This window comes from Gorilla gorilla, chromosome 4 (assembly GCF_029281585.2).
Source record: "Gorilla gorilla gorilla isolate KB3781 chromosome 4, NHGRI_mGorGor1-v2.1_pri, whole genome shotgun sequence".
NCBI classification, from domain to species: Eukaryota; Metazoa; Chordata; class Mammalia; order Primates; family Hominidae; genus Gorilla; species Gorilla gorilla.
In genome coordinates, this window is record NC_073228.2 from 158,950,855 (window position 1) to 158,978,710 (window position 27,856).

Here is a 27,856-nt window from a genome sequence, read left to right on the forward strand (position 1 = left end):
ACTCTGCCTGTGCTTGAGGAGCCCTTCAGCCCGCCACTGTGGGAGCCCCTCTCTGGGCTGGCTGAGGCCGGAGCTGGCTCCCTCTGCTTACGGGGAGGTGTGGAGGGAGAGGTGCAGGTGGGAACGGGGGCTGCCCGCGGTGCTCGCACATCCGGGTGAGCGTGGGCTGGGCGGGCCCTGCCTTCCGAGCGGAGGCTGCGGCACCGCCGTCTCTGGGCAGTGAGGGGCTTAGCACCTGGGCCAGCAGCTGCAGAGAGCGTGCTCTAATTCTCTAATTCTCCCCGGGCCTCAGCTGCCTCCCTGCGGGGCAGGGCTTGGGACCTGCAGCCCACCATGCCCAAGCCTCCCCTCCTCCACTGTGGGCCCCTGCGCAGCTGGAGCCTCCCCGACCAGTGCCGCTCCCTGCTCCCCAGCGTCGGGTCCCGCCCAAGAGCTGAGGAGTGTGGGCACACGGTGCGGGACTGGTGGGCAGCTCTGCCTGCAGCCCTGGCGCAGGATTCAGTAGGTGAAGCCAGCTGGGCTTCTGAGTCTAGTGGGGATTTGGAGAACCTTTATGTCTAGCTAAGGGATTGTAGATACACCAATCAGCCCTCTGTGTCTAGCTCAAGGTTTGTAAATGCATCAGTCAGCACTCTGTGTCTAGCTCAAGGTTTGTGAATGCACCAATCAGCACTCTGTATCTGGCTAATCTGGTGGGGACTTGGAGAACCTTTATGTCTAGCTAAAGGATTGTAAATATACCAATCAGCACTCTGTGCCTAGCTCAAGGTTTGTAAATGCACCAATCAGCACTCTGTGTCTAGCTCAACGTTTGTAAATGCACCAATCAATGCTCTGTGTCTAGCTAATCTAGTGGGGACTTGGAGAACTTTTGTGTCTAGCTCAAGGATTGTAAACGCACCAATCAGCACCCTGTCAAAACGGACCAATCAGCTCTCTGTAAAACAGACCAATCAGCTCTCTGTAAAATGGACCAATCAGCAGGATGTGGGTGGGGCCAGATAAGGGAATAAAAACAGGCTGCCTGACCTCACCTGGCAACCCGCCTGGGTGGGTTTGTGTTCTGTGGGCGGTCTGATGTTTTGCTCTTTCCTGTAAGACTTGTTGCCCACTCTTTGGGTTGGCAGTGCGTTTATGAGCTGTAACACTAACCTCAAAGGTTTGCAGTTTCACTCTTGTAGGTCAGTGAGATGATGAACCCATTGGGAGGAATGAGCAACTCCAGACGTGCCACCTTAAGAGCTGTAACACTCACTGCGAAGATCTGCAGCTTCACTTCTGAAGCCAGTGGGACCATGAACCCACCAATTCCAGACGCAGCATGCTATATGATTTTGGACAAACATCACCATCCCAGTTTTCTCAAATGCTAATTTAGAGGAAATATAGTCTCTCATACAAAATTTAAAAGGCTGTTATAAAGATTGAAAAAGATTTGAAAGCCCAGAAATCTGTATAATATATTGTTACATTGCCATTTTCCAAATGGAAGGATAACTGGACAGCTTATAGATTTATGTAAGACTGAGAGCTCCATTGTAAATCTATTTTACAAATGTGAGGGGTATAGGGAAAAGGGAGTGTGGAGTCCTTCAGCAGAAAGGAGACATTGAAAAAGGTCAGATGAAAAGAACTTAAATATTATCTAGGAGAGTGGTTTTCCTGTTATGTTTTTTTTTTCTTAAAATCTGAGAAACTCCGTTTTCCCCCTTAGACAGAATCGTTATGCACACCCAATACAATAAACCAGTAAGTGGTGCTATTCTGTTTGAAGGTGTTTATTTCTTACTAGGCTTTCCACATCCTTGGCGTAAAGCAAGTATTAAATATATTTTAATTCAATTATGTGTCCCAGGCATCTTCAGAAAGAGGTATTAAAACTTTCCCAGCATGTTAAATTCTGCTACCTCACCAACGACATCTTGGACCTTGACCTCCAATGTGTGTTCGACCAAATTCGCCTCATAGAGGCTGGGAAGAGAGGTACTTGTTTGAGATCCAAATGATAAAATGCCTGGTATGGGAGGGAAAAAAAAGATTTTTGTGTGAGAGAAAAGCCAGTCCTAATTGTATTACGAACACAAGGACATAGAAAAGCTGTTCCATTTCTAAAATCCTAGAGTGGAATGAGAAGTCCTTACAGTGAATTTGCCTCAACACTATCCAGTCATCCAGTGAATATTCGCCTAGTATCTGCTGTGCATCAGACATTGCATTTAGCACTGGGGATACAGTGTTGGGCAAAACTGGGTCTGTGTTTTCATGGACCATATATTTTGTTGGGAGAGACAGAATGAACAAAGGTAAACAGATTTTAGACGGTGATATGTGGAATGAAAATAGTTTTCATACCAAGGAACTGAAGGTGGAGCTTCTAAATAGCTGTTGCTCCATACTTGTTAAATGAATCAATAAAGGCTTACTATGGGCCACCAGAGGCCCCAGACCACACGCTGACAATAAATATTTTCAACAATGTAAAGAGTAGAACCATATCAATTGTAATCTTAGAGTTCCCATGGGGCGCAAGAGAAACTTTATTTGCCTGATTGAGTGGGAGTCTGGCTCAGAGCATTGTGGCTAGAGCTTTTAATATCTTTCTATTTCAGAGCTACCCAGCCACGTTTGTGCACCTATAGCAATGTCATAAAAGCTACTCCCTGCTCGCGGTAATGAAGCACAGAGGAGTTGTGTTAGGAATTTATGTCAGCTGGAGAAGGGACGCTGGAGTAGCCAACTTATAACAAAATAACTTTAATAAATTTTGTTGACTGAGGAAAGAAAGGCAAAGCATTTTATGGATCTGGAAAACAAAGGAGTTTAGGGCTCAGAGCTGGGAGAAAGTGATTACAGAAGAGAAGTCAAAGTTGAGAATAGAAGACGACTGAGAGGGAGTCAGAGGTGTGAGGAGCCAAACAGGACAAAAAGCTGGGTTCATTTGTACTATGGATCCCCTCTGCTGTAAAGGAATGAAAGTGGGAATAAAATATCCACACGAAACCTATTTCAAAAGCCATAGTTCACAAAAAGAACCATTAATCTCACTGTGATGGTTAATTTAATTTAATCTTATTTTTGAGACAGAGTCTTGTTCTGTCATCCAGGCTGGAGTGTGGTGGCATGATCTTGGCTCACTGCACCCTCCACCTCCCGGGTTCAAGCGATTCTCCTGCCTTAGCCTCCTGAGTAGTTGGGATTGCAGGCTTGCACCACCATGTGCGGCTACTTTTTGTAGAGATGGGATTTTGCCATGTTGGCCAGGCTGGTCTTGAACTCCTGACCTCAAGTGATCCACCTGTTTTGGCCTCCCAAAGTGCTGGGATTATAGGTGTGAGCCACCGCGCCCGGCCTGTGATGGTTAATTTTAATACGTCAACTTGATTGGACCACGGAGTGTCCAGTTTAAACATTACTTCTAGATGTGTCTGCAAGGATATGTCTATTTCCAGATGAGACTGGCATTTGAATTGGTGAACTCCATGAAATAGATTGCCTTTCCCAATGTGGATGGGCACCCTCCAATCAGCTGAGGGCCTGAATAGAACAAAAAGCAGAGGAAGGAGGGATTTGGCCCCTTCCTGCCTGCTGCATGAAGTGGGATCTTGGTCTTATTCTGCCCTTGGACTGAGATTTACACCACGGGTCCCCCTGGTTCTCAAGCCTTCAGACTCAGACTGGGACTAGACCACTGGCTTGCCTGGGTCTCCAGCTTGCAGACAACAGATTGTGGGACTTCTCAGCCTCCATAATCACATGGGCCAATTCCCCATGCCTTAAATTAGAGGCATTTCCCATTTGTATGCTTTGAAAAATCAATTCACAGCAACAGTGTTAGAATTGTGAAGTACCTTCTCTTTCCCTAATGTCTGTCATTCTCTTCTTCCTGGCCTAGGTATATCGCTTTCAGCTCAGAGGCTTACATTGAAAGAGGAAGTTTGGAGATAAATGCTCTTTTTCTCTTCATGTCAGTCTGGTGAGATGCCCCTTCAACTCTATGAAGCCCCTTCAACTCTGGCTTGCCCTGGCTATTGTACTGGCAGAGGGACTGCCAGGGAGATCTTGTGACTTATGTTGAATATGTATTCTCTCTGGCAAACTAGATGGTCATAATGAAGAGCCTGGCTTCTGGATTTGCCTGTTACCTTACAATGTAGTGGTCACATCTCATTACATCTCAACTCTTACACCATGGAATTCCAGGAAGTTCTGAAGCCCCAGGAGCCTTCAACATCTGAAAGCATTTGGATTTACCATTCTGTTTCTCATCCCCTTGTTTGGAGGCCTCCTATACCTTGCTGTGATTGTGTGCTTGTGTGTGTGTGTGTGTGCATAGGAATGTGTGTGTGTGCATGCATGATTTGCTGGTATGATGGTTCTCAGCACTGTCTACTGCCTTACATTCAAGTTCTCCCATTTAAGCTGGCCCTCTTAGTATTTTATCACTGACATTATTTGGAATTTCTGGTGCATGCTGATAATACAATCAGACTGACTCTTATTGTTTTTAAATTCTCCAAAGGCCATGCCCATGCACCCCTTTATTGCCTGTACATAGGGCTGACTTCTTCTACCGCCTTAGGGTCAAAGTCTCTGCTTGGCGGCATCCTATTCACCCTTCATGACCCATCCTGGGCTAGGTTTGATGCTCCTCCTACCCTGCTTTCTCTATCCTATCACTTATCTGATATGTTTGTTTAACCATCTGTTTTCCCCCTCTCTATTTTAAGGGATGTGGAAGCAGAGAATGTGTCTGTTTTGCTCACCATCACATCTGCGGAGCCTAGCCCAATGCCTGGCATGGAGTCAGGATGCAATCATAATCAGGATGCCACATGAAGGAATAAATGGTTGGCTTGTCCCGTGACTGGCCACTCTCTGTCTTACTTCGTCATCTGTAAAATCGAGCACTTTCTTTACTTACATCATAAGATTTCCATGAAGGTGAAATAAACTGATGAGCATTTTTTGTTTTTATTTTTTGAGACAGGGTCTCGCTCTGTCGCCTAGGCTGAAGTGCAATGATGTGGTCTCAGCTCACTGCAACCTCCGCCTCCTGGGTTCAAGCAATTCTCATGCCTCAGCCTCCCAAGTAGCTGGGATTAGAGGCATGTGCTACCATGCCCGGCTAATTTTTGTATTTTTTTAAGTAGAGATGGGGATTCGCCGTGTTGTCCAGGCTGGTCTTGAATTCCTGACCTCGGGTAGTCCGCCTGCCTCGGCCTCCCAAAGTGCTGGGATTACTGATGAGCATTTTTTAAAGAGTGCAAAAAGAACTGTATAAAACTGTGAGGTGGTAATTGTTACGTGTGCTGTTGAGTGGAAAGGTGATGACTGATGCATCCCTTTGGTTTGTTGTTCTTTCCTGCTCTTCAGACACAAATATGTGTCAGCATTTAATCAATACTGTCTTTCCAGAGGGAAGATTGACAGAGACAAGACTTCCTCTCTGCTCCTGTCAGGGTAATGGGTGCCTGTTGAGATGCTTGTCTTAATTTACCTAATAGAGGGCAGTTGCCTCTTGCAAACTTGTTGTTTTGATTTATTCAGCAGATTTGCCATGATTAAAGTGTCCTCTTTGTTATTAAGATAAAACCGACCTTTTCTTTCTTGAGGTGAATGACTGATGAAATATATATATATATATATTTTACCACCCAGTGAGGTTAATTGGATGGTTTCTATCCAGGGACCAACATGTTCTGATTTAACATCAAAATCTTTTTGTAGAAGGCTCAGTGCTAGGGAGATTAAATCTAGGACTAACCAATGAGCACAAGGGATGAAGAGAGATTTTTAAAAATTGACTCATTATGAAGTAGATCTGTTTAATGGATGGGCCCAGAGATGGGATGGGGTATCTTTAAAGGAAGGAGGCAGTGTCTCAGACTGGGTATGTTTACACAGAGGTTGGATGGTCACTGAGCAGGAATAGAGCTAATTTATTTATTCGACAGATGTTTAATGAGCTCCTACACTGTGCTTGACACTAAGCAAGGTACTGGGAAGAGGCTGCCCTAAAGCCTGGAGATGTGGGTCTAGTCTTGTTTAACAGTAATAGCACACAACTACACAAAAGTAGCAGTTAATGCTCATCAGTTGCTTACTATGTGCCAGCACATGGCTCAGCATTTTATGTGCACCGCTTTGCTCCTCAGAATGCCTCGGATAGGTGCATTTCCCCTTTTTCCACTCACTTGCTGTATGACTTTGGGCTGGTCCCTTTCCCTCTCTGAGCATCAGTTTCCTCATTTATAAGGATTTAACTCATCCCGGGGACAAAATGAGCTTCCAGGAGTAAGAGAAATTGAGACAAGGGAGCATCTGAGGGGGTGCTGAGCTCCCTGGCTCTGAATTTTTAAAATTTCTATTACATATAAAAACCAAATAGAGGCCATAGGCCTCCTAAAGGTGAAGCTTCAATTTTCAGGGAAATAGGACTATTGAGCAACACCAAACAAGAGACAGTGAAAGAGGAAAGGAAAGGTTCTCTCTGATAAATTGGACCCATTATTCTGGTCTGGGCCTGTTTAGACATTTATGACTTAAAGTAATTTTTCCTCTTTTCCTCACGCTGTGTTCATCTCAAGAGAGTTTGGGCCAACAAGTTTAAGGAATTCTCAGGATATGTAGGCACAGACAATGATCTAAGTGTACATCTGGTTGCTGGAAGAGTCCAGGGGCTTGGCTTCTGGAACCCCCAGGTAGATTCTGAGGCCAGGCAGGGACTCAGTCAGGACAGGGGACATAATCTTTTGATACAACAGACAGTGGCATAGCAAGCATGGGGGGTGGGAGTATAAAAGAGTAGTTTATCACTGACATTATTTGGAATTGCTGGTGCAGGCTGATAATAAAATCAGATTGACTCTTATTGTTTTTAAATTCTCCAAAGGCCATGCCCATGCACCCCTTTATTGCCTGCACATAGGGCTGACTGTTTCTACCGCCTGTCCTTTTTTTTTTTTTCTCTGTTGCCCAGACTGGAATGCAGTGGCATCATGATCTTTGCTCACTGTAGCCCCCGCCTCCCAGGTTCAAGCGATTCTCCCACCTCAGCCTTCTGAGTAGCTGGGATTAGAGGTGCCCGCCACCACGCGCAGCTAATTTTTGTATTTTTGGTAGAGACGGGGCTTCACCATATTGGCCAGGCTGGTCTCGAACTTTTGACCTTGCGATCTGCCCACCTCAGCCTCCCAAAGTGCTGGGATTACAGGCGTGAGCCACTGCGCCTGACCCTGCCTGCCCTTCTATGCCTCTGAACATAGGCCCAGGGTCTGTGTCCTAGGGCTTGAGGGGCAGGGGTAAGAAGGAGTTTTTTTATGGAAGTCAGGGACTGAGCAAGCACCTCTTGGAGGGAGTCCAAGATCTGCCTGTATTTCCTTAAATGAGGTCATAACAGGGCATTCGTTTTGTTTTTTTTTTTTTTGTTTTGTTTTTATTATTTAACTTTTATTTTATTTTATTTTTTTAATTTTGTTTATTATTATCATACTTTAAGTTTTAGGGTACATGTGCACAATGTGCAGGTTAGTTACATATGTATACATGTGCCATGCTGGTGCGCTACACCCATGAACTCGTCATCTAGCGTTAGGTATATCTCCCAGTGCTATCCCTCCCCATTCCCCCCACCCCACAACAGTCCCCAGAGTGTGATGTTCCCCTTCCTGTGTCCATGTGTTCTCATAGTTCAATTGTTACCTATAAGTGAGAATATGCGGTGTTTGGTTTTTTGTTCTTGCAATAGTTTACTGAGAATGATGATTTCCAATTTCATCCACGTCCCTACAAAGGACATGAACTCATCATTTTTATGGCTGCATAGTATTCCATGGTGTATATGTGCCACATTTTCTTAATCCAGTCTATCATTGTTGGACATTTGGGTTGGTTCCAAGTCTTTGCTATTGTGAATAATGCCGCAGTAAACATACGTGTGCATGTGTCTTTATAGCAGCATGATTTATAGTCCTTTGGGTATATACCCAGTAATGGGATGGCTGGGTCAAATGGTATTTCTAGTTCTAGATCTCTGAGGAATCGCCACACTGACTTCCACAATGGTTGAACTAGTTTACAGTCCCACCAACAGTGTAAAAGTGTTCCTATTTCTCCACATCCTCTCCAGCACCTGTTGTTTCCTGACTTTTTAATGATTGCCATTCTAACCGGTTTGAGATGGTATCTCATTGTGGTTTTGATTTGCATTTCTCTGATGGCCGGTGATGGTGAGCATTTTTTCATGTGTTTTTTGGCTGCATAAATGTCTTCTTTTGAAAAGTGTCTGTTCATGTCCTTCGCCCACTTTTTGATGGGGTTGTTTGTTTTTTTCTTGTAAATTTGTTTGAGTTCATTGTAGATTCTGGATATTAGCCCTTTGTCAGATGAGTAGGTTGCGAAAATTTTCTCCCATTTTGTAGGTTGCCTGTTCACTCTGATGATAGTTTCTTTTACTGTGCAGAAGCTCTTTAGTTTAATTAGATCCCATTTGTCAATTTTGGCTTTTGTTGCCATTGCTTTTGGTGTTTCAGACATGAAGTCCTTGCCCATGCCTATGTCCTGAATGGTAATGCCTAGGTTTTCTTCTAGGGTTTTTATGGTTTTAGGTCTAACGTTTAAGTCTTTAATCCATCTTGAACTGATTTTTGTATAAGGTGTAAGGGAGGGATCCAGTTTCAGCTTTCTATATATGGCTAGCCAGTTTTCCCAGCACCATTTATTAAATAGGGAATCCTTTCCCCATTGCTTGTTTTTCTCAGGTTTGTCAAAGATCAGATAGTTGTAGATATGTGGCATTATTTCTGAGGGCTCTGTTCTGTTCCATTGATCTATATCTCTGTTTTGGTACCAGTACCATGCTGTTTTGGTTACTGTAGCTAACTCATTTTATGAGGCCAGCATCATCCTGATACCAAAGCCGGGCAGAGACACAACCAAAAAAGAGAATTTTAGACCAATATCCTTGATGAACATTGATGCAAAAATTCTCAATAAAATACTGGCAAACCAAATTCAGCAGCACATCAAAAAGCTTATCCACCATGATCCAGTGGGCTTCATCCCTGGGATGCAAGCCTGTTTCAATATACGCAACTCAATAAATGTAATCCAGCATATAAACAGAACCAAAGACAAAAACCACGATTATCTCAATAGATGCATAAAAGGCCTTTGACAAAATTCAACAACCCTTCATGCTAAAAACTCTCAATAAATTAGGTATTGATGGGAAGTATCTCAAAATAATAAGAGCTATCTATGACAAACCCACAGCCAATATCATACTGAATGGGCAAAAACTGGAAGCATTCCCTTTGAAAACTGGCACAAGACAGGGATGCCCTCTCTCACCACTCCTATTCAACATAGTGTTGGAAGTTCTGGCCAGGGCAATCAGGCAGGAGAACGAAATAAAGGGTATTCAATTAGGAGAAGAGGAAGTCAAATTGTCCCTGTTTGCAGATGACATGACTGTATATCTAGAAAACCCCATTGTCTCAGCCCAAAATCTCCTTAAGCTGATAAGCAACTTCAGCAAAGTCTCAGGATACAAAATCAATGTACAAAAATCACAAGCATTCTTATACACCAACAACAGACAAACAGTGAGCCAAATCATGAGTGAACTTCCATTCACAATTGCTTCAAAGAGAATAAAATACCTAGGAATCCAACTTACAAGGGACGTGAAGGACCTCTTCAAGGAGAACTACAAACCACTGCTCAAGGAAATAAAAGAGGATACAAACAAATGGAAGAACATTCCATGCTCATGGGTAGGAAGAATCAATATCGTGAAAATGGCCATACTGCCCAAGGGAATTTATAGATTCAATGCCATCCCCATCAAGCTACCAATGACTTTCTTCACAGAATTGGAAAAAACTACTTTAAAGTTCATATGGAACCAAAAAAGAGCCCTCATCGCCAAGTCAATCCTAAGCCGAAAGAACAAAGCTGGAGTCATCACGCTACCAGGGCATTCGTTTTTTAAAAAAATATTCAACAAACATTTGTTAAGCACTTACTTGATAATAGTACCTGTCATTATCATTGAATTTAATCTTCGAAATTCATCCTTTAAGACAAACCATATCCCTGTTTTACAGATGAAGAACTCAGGCTCAGAGAGGAGAAGTCATTTGTGCAGTCGAGCTTGGGTCAGTACGGCTCCGGAACCTATGTACCTCTGGTTGATAACACTGCTCCTCCTCTAAGCGCAGTAACCGGCTATTTTCCTGGTTGCCTCTGGTTTGGGGTTGATGCTTTCTCAGACTGTAACAAGAGCTTACCATGGTAATCAGGAAGGTAGGCCTGCCTGTGTTGGTACAGATACCTTGCTACTGAGGATATCAGTGGAAGGAAAAGGGCAAAGCCCAAATATTGTAGCTCTGGAAAGGAGAACTTAAGGCCTTGGCTGTGTCTTTTCAGTGGGTGGGTTGAGAAATTTTTAAAGAGGAAAAGGGAGCAGATAAATAATCCGATGATCTTGTCAAGTAGCAGCACTATTAAAAATTTCCCAGGAAATTAGGCTAGCTGAGTCAGGTGCATGGGAAGTGTTCTCTTTTGCTTTCTGCATTTTCCCCAGTGACCTTTCCTAGCATTCCTCAGTGCCCCCACAGCTACTCCCACTTCTCAATTTCATCCACTCTCTGGAAGCTCACCTTGTCCCCAGGCTTAGGGCACATAAGCACCCACATGTTGTCAGACATCAATTCCTGTGGAATCAGAATGGCAAGGATGTGCCAGGTTAAAAATCTGAGCTTTTGTATGTGAGACCGTGTGTGCGCATGTGAGTGAATGTGTGTGTGATACACACACACACATACACAGGTGTTAATCTGCTTTGAGTAAACCTTTTTTAAACACAACCTAATTCCTAAAGAACCATTTGGAAAGTTCCCAAGGTAGGAAAAGATCAACCACAAGCAACCTTGAAGTAGTAGGTAGAAAGTTTGATTGTTTTTTCTTGGCAGTAATTTCTTCCAGGCCTGAGAAAGGGGTGGGATAGACAGCAGCTCGCAGGAAGAGCTCTGGGCCGACATTTGCTAAGTGGTCTCAGGAGGGGGCTGAGGCTTTCAGCCAAGTAGTAGGTTGTCCCCGAAAGCCAAACATTTGGTTTTGAGTTCAGCTCCCATTCGGAATTCATTTCGCAGACCTCAAAGTGCTAAACATCACTGTTGTTATTTATTTATTTTTCTTTATTCTCAGGCTTGTTTGTTTTCTGGCAAGGAGCCAAGATAATTTCTGTGAAGGCTAGCGTCCTGTGGTATTCGTAAGATGAGGAAAATGCCACGGATGGTGTGTGAAGAGGTTGTACAAAAATTGGACAAGAGGGAATTAAGCCGACTCTGCTGGAATTACCTTGTTTTTCTTCCTTCTTAGAAATCAGAAAGTCAGAAGCAATGTGGTCCATCACTGTCACTCCTTCCTTCCTTCCTTCCTTGCTTCCTTCCTTCCTTTTTATCCATCCTTCCTTTCTTCCATCCATCCTCTTTTTCATCCATTTATGAAAACTGAATTGAGCATTTATTGTGAACTAAGGGATAAGAGATGAACTAAACACAGTCCTTGGCTTCTAGAAATTTATAGCTGAGTGGGGAAGACAGACACAAACACATTACTGCAATGTAGCAAGGTAATTATTAATATTACAACAGAAGTTTGTGAAGGGGATCCAGGGAGCCCAGTATAGAAGGCTGCTGTCTCCGTGTGGCACAGAGGTTGGCGATTAGCAAGGCCTCTGAGAGTAATGTTTTTAAATGGGAGAGTTCGCTGATACCCCTCACAGGACATGTGACAGAGGTGTGGCTCACCTGTTCAGTCACCACCACTGCTGAAACCCCTTACGGAAGGAGGAGCACATGGACAGACAAGTACAGGAGCCCAAGTGGGCGTGTATTACAGTGTGCCCTTTCAGCCTTGCCATTTGTAGACAGCTTGAGTGTTAACCATCTCAGTGGACCCTCTACCTTTCTGCGAGGGCAGAGGGCTAGTGTGACAGCTTCCTGTATCCTGAGCTCTTGTCCAGTGTCCTGGAAAAATTGGGTCACACACAGCCTGGAAGGATGAATGTGGGAGTTTTATGAGTGGTGGAGGTGGCTCTCAGCAGGATGGATGGGGAGCTGGAAGAGGGGATGGAGTGGGAATATGATCTTCCCCTGGAGCCTGGCCATCCAGTGCCTGAACCTCTTTCTGACCACCCCCAGCCAAACTCCTCTCTGTGTTCAGACATTCCTCCTCTTCTGTCTTTCTCTGCTGTGTCGTTCTGCTGTCCGTCTGCTGTCTCCTCATCTCCTCACCTGCTTATCTGCCTCTGGAGCCTAGGGTTCAGGGTTTATATAGATACAGGATAGGAGGCACGGTGGGCCAAAAGGCAACTTTTTGGGCATAAAAACAGGAATGCCTGTCTTCATTTAGGGCTGTGGGTCTTCAGGCTTGAGGGTGGGGCCTTTGCTGGGGAACCACTCTCTTCTACCCAGTGGTTTCCCTGTCTCCTGTCTGTATCATTTTCAGGTGAATCTTAAAGGAAAAGATGGCAGGGCAGGTTGGTGTAAGAGCCAAGGCCAGATGCTGTGTGGTTGGTGTGGAGATAGACAGAAAGGGATGACTTAAAGATGTATTATGGGGAAGAAATTGACTAAGTGGCCTTAAAAGACAGGAAGGAGCCTTCTGCAATAATATGGCTACCCTGTCAGTCCCAATTTTGTGGGGGTGGGCAGTAGGAGGTAGTGGCAGGGCCAAATGGTTCTGTTTTTTGTTTTTTTATTTTCTTACCAAAAGTAATAGAAATGAACATTTCTCCAGTTACTTCAGAATAAGCCCAGTGCCACGTGCTTCGAATATATTACCTCAGTGTATCCAAAATGTGGCATATATGTTATGAGAGATTATTTTAGGTGATACCCAGTTGAGGCATTGAATAAAACTGAATCGCATAGAGATTTTCCTTTTTAATTCTCTTTGGAGTTTCCTGATTACTTCAAGGACAAAGCTGCAGTTTGAAGCCTCAGTGTTTTTAACTTCGTTTTATACATGTGAATCTCCATTTTAACAAAGAGGGCAGCCTCAGGCACAGAGCCTGCAGCAGGAAACAGCATTTAGCTAGAATTTAACAACACTTTAATTGTTATTTATTGAGATAAAATTTTCAGTACAGTTTTTATTAGTATTATTCTTATGGTTACTACCAATTTATGGTAGTACTTGTTTTCCATTTATGGTAGCAGTATAAAGCTTCCGATTAAAGCACATAAATTTAACCAAAAACATGAATTGATTTAAATAAAAAAATATTATCTAACTAATATTTCAGGTTTTATGCAGATTTGGCAAAGATTGGGAAGGAGTATGCCAATGACTAAAATTTGCATTATCTCATTCCTTGCAACAACTCTGTCAAAAAATGCTATTTTAATCTCTATTCTGCGTATTAAGAAATTGAGATTTATAGAGGTTAAGTAATTTGCCACGGTCATCCAGCTAGCAAGTGCAGAGCTGGGATTTGAACCCAGGCTTTTGTGACTCTGAGTCCCATGTTTTTAACCCCGAGAATGTAAACCTTTATAGACAATGAAATAGCTGACAGGTGAAGGTAGGCTTCCAGAACATGAGAGCCGGAATGGCCTTATCAAACCATTTAGTCTAGTGGTGTCGAACCTTTTACTACTAGCACCCTTTTTCTTCTTTATTTTTCAATTTCGAAGAGTAGTAACTGAATTTAATGGTATAATTAATTTATTCACTCAGTTATAAATTAATTAAAGATGTGCAATGCCTACAGGAGCTTTGGATCAGCTTGAAAGAACTAGTATGGCCTTGGGGTTTAAAAAAAGTAATTGAGAATAGATTGAACCTCTGTTAGCATCTTCATGGATTCATAGTATCTGTGGTTTCTGGGTTAAGAATGACGGATCTAGGCTGCCTCCCTGTTTATTAAGATACAGAGAAAGAGAGTGGTTTGTTCACATGTAAGTAACTGGCAGGGTCAGCAGTCGAGTCCAAATAAAGGGCAGAGGTGCCCTTCCTCTCTGCTGTGCCATTCTAAGGGGCCCATTCCTGCTCCAAGAGCTTTTGTCCAAGGACTCAACTTCCTTCTTGTTTCCTACCACTCCTGAGCCCCTCGTTTCTTGTCATCATTTGTAGCTCTTAGCTGAATCACAACCACATTGTTTTTCCCTCCTGGAAGTGCATGCACCTCAGGAAAGTGGTCATAAGGTGGTTGTGAAGTCATCCGGAAAATGCTGTGGATTTCTCTCCAAGTCCGTGCCTTCTCTAGTGACATCACTATGCACTGTATTACCGTAGAAATCATATTAAAAGAGCCTCCTTGACTTTGCCTTTGCTCCTCCTCTCCAGGCTCATAATTTGCCATTTCCCCAACACTGTGGCAACACTGAACTACTTTCCTTGAAACTGCCATGTTCTTTCTTACCTTTTAGCCTTTGCAGATGCCGTTCCTTCTTAATAACAAAGAGAGTGCTGCCATTTATTTGGCATGTACCCTGCGCCAGTCTCTGTGCCAAGAACTCTTTGCTTATTTAATTTGGCTTTTATCATGGCCCTATGAGGAAGGAATTATTATCCCTACTTAATATATAATGACAATGAGACACAAAGAGAATTAGTAACTTACCCAAGGTCACACAACCGGCTAACGGCAGCGCCAGTGCCAAGATTTGAATCTGCAAAGTCTGACCCAGGGCACACGCCTTGACTCATCTCCCCTGCCTTGTGATCTCCCATTCACATGGCTAATTTTTATATGGTGCCTGTTAGGTCTCAACTTTAATATTGATTCCTCTTGGAAATCTTTTTCGATGCCTCTTGACTAGGTTAGAATTTGGTATTGCTGTTTCCACAGCATCATCTGTTTCCTCTGCTTTGTGGTAATTTTCTCCTTATCTGTGATGTCTGCTAGATAGTGAGCAATATGTACATCACAGCTGTAACCTTCACACCCAGCACAATGTTGATCATATAGTGAGTACGCAGTACATAACTGTTGATTGAGTGAATATTTCATCTTTGTTCCCTCTGGTTCTTAATCTCCATACTTAGTCATCACATATTATAATTCCTATCCCTGAAATACCTTCCCTTTCCTATGCACACCCCCATTTTCTCACTTCTATCTTATTTCTGTCTCATGATCTCTTGTGTGGACAATAAAGTTCTCAAACACTTATTCCCACAAGTGGACAGTTTATTGGGTGATAAAACAACAAGGTTATTTTTGAAATAAGGTTGACCATTTTCAATGGCTACGGCTCAACTACCTGTAAACAATCTTTGGATCTGGAAGTGAAGAATCCTTGCCAGCCTGTTTTAACATCACCGAACGTCTCAAACCATCATTCAGGTAGACAGAAAGTTGGCCATGGATTAAACTGTGGTTTGTTGGTACAAGTTATGGGTTTTAGGCTGGATGCAGCTAAACTTTGATTCCTGAATTTTTCTGTAATTTTATATGGGCTTTGTCACGTTGGAAGAGTATATACTTTCAATTGATCAAAGCCAAGCAGCAATATTTTAAAAACTCTTGGTTCAGAGAAGAGTGGAGTATTCATAACCCAACCATATGGAGCAAGTTTAAGCTGCAGAACCTCCTGGAAGTTTCAACACACACTCACCATGACCTTATGCCTACTTAAGCTGTAGCTGAAGTTTTTGATGCTGTTTGCATTTTGACCTCAATTCTACCTTCAACTTTACAAACTTATTTGGTTCCTAGCTTCTCACACAAGCCTTTCTTTACCCCAGAAGAAACCAGAAATACTTGAGTTCAATTTTGCCATCAAGCATTTTATATACCACAGTTAGCTTAAAATAAATTAGATGTACAGAAGAGATATGTAGTCATAGGTGCCTTCAAACATATTTCAAGGTAATACCACACATGTTTATATGCAATTCTACTTTCACAATGCCAACAGCATGAACAAAATCTTTTTGGGAAGGGACTTTTGAAACACCCTTGCAGTGATTCTCCCAACCAGTGACCCTGGCTCTAAGCTCTTTCTCTTCAATTCCATTCTCCTTGCTGCCACCTTAAACAAAACTCTGGCCATGTCTCTCCTTTGCCTAAGAACCTGAGCTTTTAAGACCTTCAACAAATTGAGCCAAATACCTGTCTGGCTATTCCCTGCCCTATAGTCATCATTCATCATGCTGGGCTGCCCACCCTGAACAGGTCACCTAATCTCCTACCATTCTTCCTTAGCTGTTTCTTTTGTGTCTCCCTGGAGGATTTTCTCCCCACATGTGACCTATTTTGTTTTTCCATCCTTCTCAACCTTATGGAAACAGCCCCACTTCTACAACATTTTCCTAGATCTTCTTAGGGAAAATCTCTCCCTTGTATTTCTGAAACAGGAGAGTTCTCTGAGCCCCCTCGCAGGACATGCAACAGTGGTGTGGCTTGTCTGTTTGGTTGCTGCCGCTGCTCAAACCCCTTATGGGAGGGGGAGCACGCAGATGGACAGGTGCGGGAACCCTTTCTTGCAAAGGCAGAGGGCCAGTATGACAGCTTTCTGTATCCCGAGCTCTTGTCCAGTGTCTTGGAAGAATCAGGTGACACATGGACTTGATGATGAATGAGGGGTTTTATTGGGTGGTAGAGGTGGCTCTCAGTGGGATGGATGGGGAGGTGGACAAGGGATGGAGTAGAAAGATGATCTTCCTCTTGAATTTGGCTATCCAGCTGCTGATTCTCTGACCGTCCCCAGCGGAACTCCTCCCAACGTTCACTTTCTCTTTTCTCCTCTGCCACGCCGTTCTGCCGCCCATCTGCTCATCTGTTCCTCTCCTGCGTCCGGAGCCTGGGGTTCAGGGTTTATATGGGTACAGGATAGGTGGGAGTGGCAGGCCAAAAGGCAACTTTTTGGGTGCCAAAACAGGAGTGCCCATTCTCACTTAGGGCTGTGAGTATCCAGGCTTGACGGTGGGACCTTTGCCAGGGAACTGCCCTCTTCTACCCAGTATTTCCTTGTCTCCTGTCTGTATCATTTCCAGATTTATGTCCTTATTTTATCTTAATTTCTCATCTCTCCCCTGTATTTCCAGATATGTTTGTGTGTATATTTTATCTTAATTTTTTTATTAAGTACTTCTTTATTTATTAAAAAAATCCAAACCTTTAAAAAATATAAGGAAAATGGAAAATGACCCACAATTTCTTCATCCTGTTAATATTTCTTGACCTAAAAAGTACTGCATATGTTTTGTTGGAAAATTCTGATAGTACAGAAAGGAACCAAAGCAAAAAGTAAATGCCTCCTTGCCCTCTCCTTCATATCTTTAACTTAAGCATTTAATAGTCTGCTGTGTTTTATGTGACTGTTTACCTTCTTCATTAGACTCTAAACTCCTTAAAGGTTGCCACCATAACTTTGTATCCAGTGCAGTACATTGTAGATGGTGAGCATACAATAATGTTTGCATTGTTGTATTCACGTGTTATCACTTCTAAGAGTTTTTATTTAGACAGACTTTATAATGTATATGGCACATATAATAGGTAAACCTAGTTGGTTTTTATTTGTAGAGTTGCATGGAAATGTGTGATTGTTCTAGGCATTGGAAGAAGGAGATCTTCTGGCCCAGCAGCTTAGGATTGTAAGGAGTAGAGATTCTCTTGACTTTCCTTGTCCTTTGTAGAAAGGCTATAGATCATTGGGATTTTAGAAGAGCTACAACTCATGTCTCAAGAAAGAGAGGGATGGGTCCCATCTCATCTCTGTCTCTCTTTCTCGTGGGGCCTCTGTTTTTCTCTATCTGCTCACTCTCCTATCTTTTGTAATATGCTTCCTTCCTTTGCTTACTCATGTGGCCCCTGGCCCAGTGGGTCACTCCTGCCCTGACTCTGCAGGACCCATCAGCTCAGCAGCCCACAGATAAATGACAACAGTCTCTAAGTGTACCAGCTCCCAGTGCTAGGAGAGCACCCGGGTTGGCCTAGTTCATCTTTTTTGTCAGACTGATGGTACAGGATGTCTATAGGTAGCCGTGCTTGTGCCAGGTGTCTACCCCTGGACCAGTTAAAGTGGGGTAGGATCATGTGGTTAGAACCTGATTAGGCTGGCTCAGCAGGGCTCTGGCAGGAAACAGAGTCCCTGAGGGAAGTGTGGAAATTTTAGATTAAATCAAGTAATGAGCAGTTAAATATGTGGGGGTACTTGAAGAAATAAAGACTCAGAGGTGAACTGACAGCTTCCTTGATTGTTCAAAAAGGGTTATTCCATGGATGAGGAGGCCCTTTTTTTCTGAGTAGCTCCAGAGAGTATAGCATGAACCAGTAACTAAGAGTTAAAGTGAGGTGCTGAGTGTATTAGGAAAACAAACCCTAATAACTGTCGATGAATGGACTGCATCTTGAGGTTGTAAGTTTTATTCACAGAAAATGTTTGAATAGAACATGGATGAGCTCTTTCAATGAAGCATTTGTGCATTTGGAAAGACTTGCATCCAATGACCTTGAAAAGTTTTTTCCAACATTTGCAATTCCAAGGACTTACTTTTAAGGGTTTCTTCTCAACCACATTCACAAAACATCTAGGCAAACACATGTGCACCTCTGAGTTTAACACCTGGCATGTGGCACTTACACAATTGAAGAGCTCTTCCTGATTTGTGCCTCCCAATTTGATTGTAATATCACTGGAGGCTACTTAGCCATCTGGATGTTGCTACCTCCTATCTCCTGCAGTGCTGTTGCATCCAGCTAGGTTTGGTAGCCTTGGGCTCCTTTCATTTTCCAAACAGCTAAGCAATTATAATACTGGAAGCAAGAACAAGGCTGACGACAAAGCCACCCTTTTCTTAGTGAGAGCAGAAGAAAAGCTTGACTGCCTGGAAAGAATCTACTAGTGATTTTCAATCACCGAACTCGTTGCTAACTAACATTGTAATTAGAGTTAAACCATGAAAGCCAAGATTTAGGAGACCATCTGGTCTGCTGTTTGAAGAGAGGAAGAACATTCCAACCTTGGAGAATGGAATTGCTGGGGCTCCTGAAAGTGACCTTGTACTTTACTTGAATTTTTTCTGTTCCAGTCTCCTCTGTGATGGATGGCAAATGCTGTGGTGAAAAAAACAGATGTTGTCCAAGACCTTGGCAGAATGGGTTGCCTCCATTCTCTGGCTTGAATCCAGCAGCACCAAATCTGTGACCATTTTCTGAAGGCCTGTTAAATGCAAGGTACTGTGCTAATCCTTGTGTATTAAAAGCATATGGCATCATTCTTTATGGAGACTAGATTCTAACTGGAGGGCAAAACATAAATAGTTGAACAGTTGAAATGACAAATCCAAAGAGGTTGAAGTAGAGGGACCCTAGTGATGTGTGCTTTGAAGACTGAAGGGATAACATATGGAGATGTTAGCTGGGCCTTATGGACTTGATAGGTCAAAGCGCATTCAAGGTAAGTAGAGCTGTTTTGTGCAAGGCAAGTTACCAAAAAGCCAACACCCATTTGGAAGATCTCCAGTGCATCAATTTGAGGAAAGCACTCTCATGGGATGTTAGATTTAGCACTCTCTCCTGGTAGACAGGGAGCTGAATCATTCAGTTATGTGTCCTCAGCATGCATATCCCAGTACCTTTTTGTAAACTTTGAAAGCAGCATTTCAAAGGCAGTTCTAGTCTGTGTTACTGCCTTTGCCTTGAGTTATAGACTTGTATCATTTATGGTAATTTCCTGACATGTGCCTCTTCTATTGAGCCAATAATTTGCCTGCCTCTAACACCCACTTTGAAGCCTAACTTTGACCTTGAGAATCATAGGGAAAAAATATCACCTTTTTTCTTTTCACTTCTTGTTTTTTTCTTTAACTTTTATTTTAAGTTCAGGGGTACGTGTGCAGGATGGGCAGGTTTGTTAAATAGGTAAATGTGTACCATGGTGGTTTGCTGCACAGATCATCCCATCACCTAGATATTAGACCTAGCATCCATTAGCTATTCCTCCTGATGCTCTCCCTCCTTCAACTCCTCCCAACAGGCCCCAGTGTGTGTTGTTTCCATTCATGTGTCTATGTGTTCTCATCATTTGGCTTCCACTTGTAAGTGAGAACATGTGGTGTTTGGTTTTTTGTTCCTGTGTTAGTTTGCTGAGTATAATAGCTTCCAACTCCATCCATGTCCCTACAAAGGACGTGATCTCATTCCTTTTTATGGCTGCATGTATTTCATGGTATATATGTACTACATTTTTTTAATCCAGTCTATCATTGATGGGCATTTAGGTTGATTCCATGTCTTTGGTATTATGAACAGTGTTGTGGTGAATATACACATGTATGTGTCTTTATAATAGGATGATTTATATATTTTTGGGTATTATGCCCAATAATGGGATTGCTGAGTCAAATGGTATTTCTGTCTCTAGTATCACCTTTTTTTCTGTACCGTGGCCATTCTGGTATTTGAAGTCAGCTATTACACCTCTTCTGAATTTTGTGTCTCCTGGGTTAACCATCTACAATTTCTCCCTGTTTCCCACAATATTGCCCTCAGTGTTTTGGTTGCTTCGAGCTACTATGGATGGCAGTTTTGCCCAGTTTTGCACCTGTGGCAAGATAACTTGGGATATGGATGATCTATGTTTTTGATAGGTCAATTGCACTTCCATAAATGCAACCGCTTCTCTTAGGAGGAACTCTCAGTCTTTATTTGAGCTCTGTGAGCTGTGATCTTCTTGGGGCACTGACTAGAAGGGTTAGAACTGAAGCATTTGTATCAGAGAGGGCTTTGAAGAAATAGATTCCTATTTCCTGTACCTGTCTTCTTTCACCTCTAGTCTCTTTTCTACAGAAAGAACACACACAAAGATAGCACACACATCTCTATTCAGTCTGCAAAGCATAACACCTTGCTGAGCATTTGCTTTCCAGGTAACCTCCACTATTTTATAGGCATTTACTTATGAGTTATTCAAGCAATTAAATCATTCATTTGCTCATTTATTGAGCACCATACATAACAGACTTGTGCTACAGATGCAGATTCAAAGTAGAGTCTGTGTCCTTAAGGAGATTACAGGCTTAATAGAGATAGGCTCCTGGAGGAGTGGATTATAGTTCAGTGGGTTAAATGCTAAAATGAGCATAGCAGCTAGGCGTGGTGGCACATGCCTGTAATCCCAGCACTTTGGGAGGCTGAGGCAGGCGAATCACTTGAGGCCAGGAGTTCAAGACCAGCCTGGCCAGCACAGTGAAACCCCATCTCTACTAAAAATAGAAAAAAATAGCTGGGCATGGTGGTGCATGCCTATAATCCCAGCTACTTAGGAGAGTTGCTTGAACCCAGGAGGCAGAGGTTGCAGTGAACCAAGATCATGCTACTGCACTCCAGCCTGGGTGACAGAGTGAGACTCTGCCTCAGAGAAAAATAAAATAAAATAAAATAATCATAGTAGAAACACAAAGTAGGGAGTGATGAAGTGGGTAGTACTGGAGGACGTTGGGGGGACTTAATACCAGAAGATCATAGTGACTAGATCATGTGTTGCTTGAAAGCAGGGACAGGGCCTTATTCATCCATTTTAGCCTCTGCTCCTAGCATAGTGTCCAACATGTTATAAATGCCCAGTTAATATTCATGGAAGAAGCTGAATGAGCTACTGTCTTCTGTTAAAGCTGGAGCAGCTCTTCTCTGAAGTTGCATTCAACAAGCACACGGTTGAAGAGAAAGAGCCTAAAGAGGATGCCCCAAACTGCTGGATTTTTGCCAGGAGAGTACAGAAGGAGTCCACCAAGTTGAGTTCTTCCGCATGAAAAATGCCATATCTCCCTGTAACTTAGTGTTTCCGCTTGTAGCTTTCTCACTCCTGCTGGGAACTTGCACTGGGGTTCTGGAGGCCACCTGTTTCCCAGCATTTGGTCTTGGGGAAAGGAGAGGAGATGTCTCTGTTCCTGTGAAATTCCTCCCACTTCTCACCCCATGGGAGACTCTCTCTCTGCATTCCTGATGACTTTCAACTCTCACCTCACTAGATCGCAACGACTGCAACATGCTTGTCGAAAGACAAAAGCTCCAGCTACTCAACTGTCAGCTCCTCATGGTGTTTGCAAATTACACAACCATTGGGAAAATGCCCATTGCCTTACGCTTTAAAGTGTTTGGGTCTTACTCCCCTAAACACCCAGAGTAAATACTGAAACTTGTACAAAACTTTATATGTACATTATTCCATTAATTCTATGACATAGTCAGTGGAGGTGTCCTCCGTTTTCTTTATAATGATGAGCCTATGAAGAGCTTTGGTTTCTCAAGACCATATTTTTGTTAAGAACTGAACTTGAACCCAGGGCTAGTTTTTTTTTTTTTTTTTTTTTTAACTTTTAAGTTCAGGGGTACATGTGCAGGTTTGTTATACAGGTAAACTCGTGTCATGAAGGTTTGTTGTACAGATTATTTCATCACCTAGGTATTAAACCTAGTACCCATTAGTGATTTTTCCTGATCCTCAACCTCCTCCCACCCTCCACCGTCTGACAGGCCCCAGTGTGTGTTGTTCTCCTCTATGTGTTTATACGTGCTCATCATTTAGCTCTCACTTAGAAGTGAGAACATGTGGTATTTGGTTTTCTGTTCCTGCGTTAGTTTGCTGAGAATAATGGCCTCCAGCTCCATCTATGTTCCTGCAAAGGACATGATCTCTAGTTTTTCTTAATATTTTTAAAATAAATTTTATCTTGGTTTTGAAAGTTAGATATGCTCACTATAGAAAATCTGGATAAAAGAAGAAAAGTAAAACCATGACAACAGAGATAGTTGCTATTAACAGCTTGGATTTTCTTCTGGTCTTTTTATTCTGTGCCCAGAAATATTACAACTACGTACACGTACACATTTGTTTGGATATTGGAATCCTGTTACACCTGTCATTTTATGTCTTGCCTTTGACTTATTAGAATAGCATTCATTTACTTGACATGCCTTTATGGAGCATCTTCTACATGCCAGGTGTGAGCTGAGTCCCATAGTCAGGTGGGGACACTGGCATTCAACAAATAATCACAGTAGTAAATGCAGAGTCAGGGACTGTGATAGTAACATGGAGTAAAAAAGATGATAGGAGGCAGGGGACAAGGAGATCTGATTTAGACTCAAGAGTTAGGGAAGGGCTTTCTGGGAGAAGAGACATTTAAAACTGAGTCCTCTGGACTGAGGAGGCTTTTGCCAGGAAGTCGGGGCTGAGGTGCAGGCAGCATCCAATTTGTGGGCTATGAGTGAAATCCCAGAGCCAGCAAGAACTTTCCAGGGCTGTGGGGCTGAAAGAAGGTCCCCGTGCCAGGTGGGAGCAGAGCAAGGGAGAGGAGGCTGGCAAGAGGCAAAGCTGGAGAAAAGGCAGGACCTAGAGCCTTAGGGCAATATAAAGGCTGGGGTGGGGCGGGGGCGGTCTTTATCCTCATACCAAGTGAAGGCAGCGACGGGTTTTAAACAAGGGAGGAACCTGATCTGCTTCACTTTAAAATGATCATTTAGGCTGAATTGAGGAGTATGATGGGGGGCAGGGGAGGAGGAATTTAATTTAATTTATCATTATACATTCTGTTACACAAGTTTTAATGGCAACATATTATTCTATTTTCTCAATATGCTGTAATTTAAAACATTGCCTGGTTTGGTGTTATTTTTTTTATAACTTTTGAGGTAGTGAACATCCCTACAGTAAGTTATTAAGCATAGCGATGGTGATTGCCTTTGACAAAATCCCTAGAGGTGGAATTGTTGGCTCAGAAGGCATGCATAGTTGTAAAGCTGTTTTTCTACATTTCTAAATTGCCCCCTGAAAGGCTGTATGAATTTTAGCTCCCCCAGGTAGGGAATAAATGCACTGATTTCCATATTCCATGGCCAACTCTAACTTAAAAAGTCTATGCCATGATAAGCTAAAAAGGAGATCTCGTTTTAATTTCCATTTCTTTGATTACCAGCATGAGAGAACATTTTCATAAGCATATAAGTCATTTACAGTTTTTAAATTGCACCTGACCCCACATATTTATGTTTCTGGATCAGAGCTCCTTCTAGCACAGCTCTCACCTCTTTAGGATGTTTTCTAGGGGTTTCATGAGCTTTCCAGGCCAGGCTGACTTTAGCTCCAGGGAGACCATCTTCAAGGTTCAAAGATGCTGACAGACATAAAGATGCTCCCATCCTGGGAGCGGGAGACCTAGGCATTTTTATTTACCACAGAGACTCATACAAAAAGGACAAAATAAATAAATAAAAAGATCCTAAGATAGAGATATTTTTCATATTCTTCCTTCTGTTAATATATAAGACGACTGGGTACTTTGTTTAGATCAGTGCTATCTGCTGAAAATAGGAGGCCTGTATGCAATTTAACATTTAGTGTCATAATAAAAAAGAAAGGTGAAAGTATTTTTGATAGCATTTAATTTAAACCAGTATATTAAATATGATCATATCTATACATAATCAATATAAAAATTAATGATATTTTATATTTTTTCTCATACGAAGTCTTAAAATTTAGTGTGCATTTCACATTTAAGCACATCTCAGATATGCCTGGGCACATTTCAAGAGCTCAATAGCCCTACTGTGGCCTGTGTGACGGTTGGCCAGCATGAGTCTGGATGGTGGCCTGGAAGGCATGACATAAGATTTATAGCTTCATGAGATTTTAGAGCTGGAGAGGAGTTTAGTAAGCGAACGCTCACTAGAGACACTGAAGGGAGAAGTCTCTGCCAAGGCCACGTGGCTGGGCAGTGGTAAGGAATTGACACAGGTCTCTGCTGTCCCAGTACCACTTCTTCCGTTTTGGGATTATCGGGAGGTAATGAAATGCAGGCCACACGGTGAACTCTCACTAGAGGGTGAAGATGATGTCGTGGTTGTGGTGGTTCTACTATGCACAACACTGTGGCTACATTAAAATAAAAGAAGTTTTAAGCCCTACTCCCCCCACGAAGCAGAGGAAGGGTGAGCAGGGAGGAGATCCTCCTGTCGTGTCCAGTCTGAGCCTTAAGTATATTTCTGTTTTTCAAGGCAAATAGATTCTGGTCCACTTTTAGAAACCTTAATCTCGGTCTTCGTTGTGTCTGGTGAATACATGAGTGACCAGCAGGTGGTGCCAGAGACAGTTGGTAGCCAGGGAATGCCCTAACTGTCCTCGGCTGGGATAGCTGAGGTCACTCACTGGCTGGAGTTGAGCATCTGGGGCTCACATGCAGACGTGATGGGAAACTGGATCCTTTTAATATGAAAAATGGGTAACTGCAGAGCTAATTCTTATTGTCTAAAAATACCACTCATTTTTTTCACTTTAATATTTATCAGGCTGGGTGTGGTGGCTCATGCCTGTAATCCCAGCACTTTGGGAGGCTGAGGCAGGCAGATCACCTGAGGTCAGGAGTTTGAGACCAGCCTGTCCAACATGGTGAAGCCCTGTCTCTACTAAAAGTACAAAAGTTAGGTGGATGTGGTGGTGCGCACCTGTAATCGCAGCTACTGGGGAGGCTGAGGCAGGAGAATTGCTCGAAACCCGGGAGGCGGAGGTTGCAGTGAGCCGAGATTGTGCCGCTGTACTCCAGCCTCGGTGACAGAGCGGGACTCCATCTCAAAAAAAAAAAAAAAAAAAAAAAAAATTATCAAAAGCCAATTCCAGATCTGGCCAGGAAAAGCATAGAGAAAATCCTGGAGGAGATAATTTTGAAGGACTGGCATTAAAAAGGAGTGTAAAATATGTCCTTGATAAATGTTATATTGATTACAGGTTGATGTGATAACACCCAGAGTGTAACGCAATCAAGAGAGTTAAAGGAAAAGTGGTAGAGAAGTTCTTTGTGGAAAGAAAAACATGAAGGAGGATTAACTAATCGTGGATGACTTCGTGAGGTGGCCCTGAGGCCCACCTGTGGTGTGGGGATGAGGAGGACTTTAGTAAGTGGTCAGGATGGATGAAGTGAGAAGGTCAGGGAAACTTAGACCTAAGGTTGGGAGGGACCGCAAATATTTCACGATCCGACTCCCACTACTCACATTTGTTGCTCGAAGCCCCTTCTTAGAACAACTACTAGGTGGAGATGTTTGTCTTTGAAGGGACAGCCTGTATGAGTCCGCTTAAGAAAAACCCAGTTTGGCAGGCTTTGTGAACTCAGAGGTTATAAGCAAGCAGCCTCCAGGCTAAATCCAGTCCACACAGGTTTGCAGCATGGCCTGCATAGCATTTTACACAATTTTCAAATTAGTGATTAATATGTAAGTGTCTAGACTTACCATGGAAACATCCAGGTTTCTGACTGGAGGTGCACAATGGCTGTCCCCTGTGGTCAGGACAAGTGTCTCTCTGCTTCTTTGGCTTTGTGTTCTCTGCTTGACCTGGTAGCTTTAGAGTTTAAAATCTTTAGCTTAACTGCTTTATCGCTCTAAGATTTCCATGTTCTCTGTGAGAACAGAATTTAAGAAAGAGAGTATATATATTCCTCTTTTTAAATAAACCTCCCAATGAACAGATGTAAAATTTAGGAGATAATTTATGTGGAATAAGATAAAAAGAGAGGATATCATTTCTTAAAATGTTTGAGATGAAAAGAAAGTAGAATGAAACAAAAATCACAACATGGATTGTTGATTGGAGGCAGGAAGGCAGAGCCTACACTGCAGAAAATTTAATCAGGAACCGGGGATAAATTTTTGAAACTTCTCCAGAACACAGAGAACGGTAATAAGGATGAAAAGAGAGAAGAGATATAGAAGTCAGAGATTGCAAGTGCAACCTGCAAATTATAAGAATTCTTGAAGAAAGACATAAAACAAACAGATTATATGCAATGTTTGAAGGAATAATAGAAGAAAACATTCCAAAATTAAAACAAAACAAAACAAAGCCACTTGGATGGAAAGTGTTTTTCAAGTTTTTCAGGCAAATGTAAAATTTATATTCCAAGACAAAGCCTGATAAGGATTTTTAAATTTCAGTGATGAATGGAGAGTTCTACAAGCTTCCAAACAGAAAATTAGAAAACACAGAAGAGTTTACTTTAAAAGGACATAAATTGGCCCTGGGTGCGGTGGCTCCAGCCTGTAATCCTACCACTTTGGGAGGCAGAGGCAGGCGGATCACTTGAGGTCAGGAGTTCAACACCAGTCTGCCAACATGGTGAAACTCTGTCTCTAGTGAAAGTACAAAAAATTAGTGGGGCATGATGGTGCGCACCTGTAATCCCAGCTGAGGAGGCTGAGGCAGGAGAATTGCTTGAACCCGGGAGGCAGAGGTTGCAGTGAGCTGAGATCGTGCCACTGCACTCCAGCCAGGACGACAGAGTGAGACTCTGTCTCAAAAAATAAAAAATAAGTAAATAAATAAAAATAAAATAAAATAAGGACATAAGTCAAGTTAGTTTCAGTTTTCTTATTTTAAATAACTGATGTCAGAAGAACAGGGGTAAGACCTGCAGAGTTCCGAGAGGATTCCGTTGTGATGCAGGAATTTTATATCCTAGGGAGGTTGTATTCTTTGACCAAGGCATCCAAAGGAAATGCAAAAGTCTCAGAAAATACGCCTCCTATATAACTACATTTATGCAAAGTAACTCTAAATGTTTCATATCACACATGGTCAAATCAGTAACAAATTAACAAATGAGAAAATTGCAGAAGGAAAAATAAATGGCAGCAGTACTGCAACCAGCTAAAGAAATTGGGATAAGTCGGCCAGGCGCAGTGGCTCACGCCTGTAATCCCAGGCCTTTGGGAGGCCGAGGTGGGCATATCACAAGGTCAGAAGATCGAGACCATCCTGGCTAACACAGTGAAACCCCATCTCTACTAAAAATACAAAAAATTAGCCGGGCGTGGTGGCGGGCACCTGTAGTCCCAGCT

The 27,856-nt window shown here is 42.7% G+C and overlaps 1 protein-coding gene across 1 annotated transcript in view; it reads left to right on the forward strand.

Annotated features, from left to right (window-relative positions):
* KIF4B (kinesin family member 4B) overlaps positions 1-19,192 on the forward strand; it is a 130,105-nt gene extending 110,913 nt beyond the window's left edge. The window contains exon 2 of the mRNA XM_004042886.5: positions 19,054-19,192. The gene's annotated coding sequence lies outside the window, so the exon portion shown is untranslated. The remainder of the gene's footprint in view (positions 1-19,053) is intronic.
* The last annotated feature ends 8,664 nt before the right edge of the window (positions 19,193-27,856 follow it).